Consider the following 2,182-nt stretch of genomic DNA (forward strand, 5'->3'; position numbering starts at 1 on the left):
TGTCACCTGCTAATCGAGGGAGTAGAAGATGATATTTAAACTTGACTGAGTCTATGTACCTTTGGTATCTCTGCAGGTACTCAGTCCCCACAGGGCGTGTCCTGCAATTTCATGCTATGAAAAGTCTATTCGATTTCAAAAGCTTACGGTGACACACACCCCTACTTACAAATAGCTTAGTAACATAAGCAAAACACAACAGCGGTGGCTGATATCGTCTTACTGTGGTTGTAAATGATAAAATTCTCAACAAATGCATCACACACTCACGTTTCCCAATCAGTGCCCTGCGAAGCCCTTTTCTGTAAATATGAGTACTGTATTCTGTGCCTTAAGTCAGTGTAGATCCCACATCCAATTCATAGGTTGACTTGCTGCTTCCAAAAGTATCTATAGTCAACAGAGCAATCAAGGAAAATAAAGCCATTGATAGGGGTGGTGCGAATTTGAATAAAATGTTGCAAATCTGTTTCTTCCTCATTCCTGAGACCCCATGGCAGAGAATGCATTGCAAGGCTTACATTATTCTATACTTTTAGACTGCACTTTAGAACTTAACATTATTCTACGATTTAGGCTCTCAGGTTTTTACAATGTAATATTTCTGATTTCCCCATATAGATTGATTGCCATAAAATGGAATTAAAAGAATTTAGAAAGAGTGGGTGGATTAGAGACAGCTGGATATAAAGGTAATATATTCTCTCTTCTTTTAGGAGCACAAATTTTTTTAGTTTTACTTTTTAAAAAAGTTTTAAATTCAAGTTAGTTAACACACAGTGTAGTCTTGGCTTCAGGAGTAAAAACCCAGTGATTCATTGCTGACACACAACACCCAGTGCTCATCCCAACAAGTGCCCTCCTCAATGCCCATCTCACACTTAGCCTCCCCTCCCCCCATTCCGCAACCCTCTGTTTGTTCTCTGTATTTAAGAGTCTCTTATGGTTTGCCTCCCTCTGTGTTTTTATCTCATTTTTCCTTCCCTTCCCTTATGTTCATCTGTTTTGTTTCTTAAATTCCACATATGAGTGGAATCATATATTTGTCTATTTAATTTTCCTAAACATTCTCCCTCACTCCCATACACTCACACCCCCATACACCTCTTTCACCTCCTTTCTCTTTCTCTCTCTCTCTCTCTCTGTGGGTCCTTCTTCCATCTTTTTTTCCATGTGCCTCCCTTTGGCTTCTCCTCCCCACCCACCACCCCTCACCCCTGCACTTCTAGATAATATACTTAGATGCGGAACTGTCATCAAGCCTCAACTGCATTAGAATCTTTCACTGGATACACAGATACACCAGGTATTTCTCGATTGCTTTGGAGAAGGTCTGCGATTAGGCAGACATGTACATCAATTTTTCTTTCTCTTACTGAAACGTATTTTAAGGACACATTTAATGTTAAACCAGTGTTTCCTGAGAGAGAGAGAGCCCAAGTCTTTTCCTTAGAGTGAGGAAGGAGGGGAGGAGACAGGTGTGACTGTGGAGTCTTGCCCCGTATCCTGCACGTAAAACGGGCCACCAAGCCCTCCGCAGCTGGAGTTCCGACTCAGGTGCCGCAGGAAAGGCGGGGGAATCACCGCAGCCTCTCCCTTGAGTTGCGCTTCACCGGGTCACCTCCGCGACCCAGCGGGTCTCGCGCGGAGCCGTGGTTACTAGGCGCGAGAGCGTCCATGGCAACCGCCGGCCACAGGGTTTCCCTCGGTTCCTCCCGTGCCCGCCCCTCCTCCTACGGGCCAATCAGCTCCCGGAGATCCGGCAGGGGCGGCCGTTGAGTGGTCCACGGGCGCTGACGTCACAAGTGGGAAAGGCGGGGCTAGGGCCGGACCGGTAGGGGTCCCAGCCCTCCAGGGCGGTAGGTTGGGGGGGGCTGCTACCCTTTCGGCTCAGCGCCCCTTCCCCACCCCTTGCCGCTGCAGGCTGACAGGTAAGTGCCCTCGTAGGCTCCTGCGTGCCCCTGGGACGACCCCTCCAGGGCCCCCTTCCCCAGTGAGGCCCCAAAGCCTGACCTCAGAACTGGGGGGAAGGTGGCAACCCTGAAATTCCCCCCCATCTGCACTTCCCTGCTCCCACCCCTCAAAATAGAAACCCTACAAACCCACTGGTACCCACCACCCAACCCCCTACCCCATGCCTTTGTAACTTACATCCCGCTGCTCTGGAAGGATTGAGGAGCTA

At 48.4% G+C, this 2,182-nt stretch overlaps 1 protein-coding gene across 1 annotated transcript in view; it reads left to right on the plus strand.

Moving 5' to 3' along the window:
• Nucleotides 1-1,819: 1,819 nt before the first annotated feature.
• Nucleotides 1,820-2,182, plus strand: part of TEKT3 (tektin 3) — a 37,880-nt gene continuing 37,517 nt past the window's right edge. Inside the window, exon 1 of the mRNA XM_077746670.1 lies at nt 1,820-1,931. The gene's annotated coding sequence lies outside the window, so the exon portion shown is untranslated. The remainder of the gene's footprint in view (nt 1,932-2,182) is intronic.

Source organism: Crocuta crocuta, unplaced genomic scaffold (genome assembly GCF_008692635.1).
Source record: "Crocuta crocuta isolate KB4526 unplaced genomic scaffold, BGI_CrCroc_1.0 scaffold139, whole genome shotgun sequence".
NCBI lineage: Eukaryota > Metazoa > Chordata > Mammalia > Carnivora > Hyaenidae > Crocuta > Crocuta crocuta.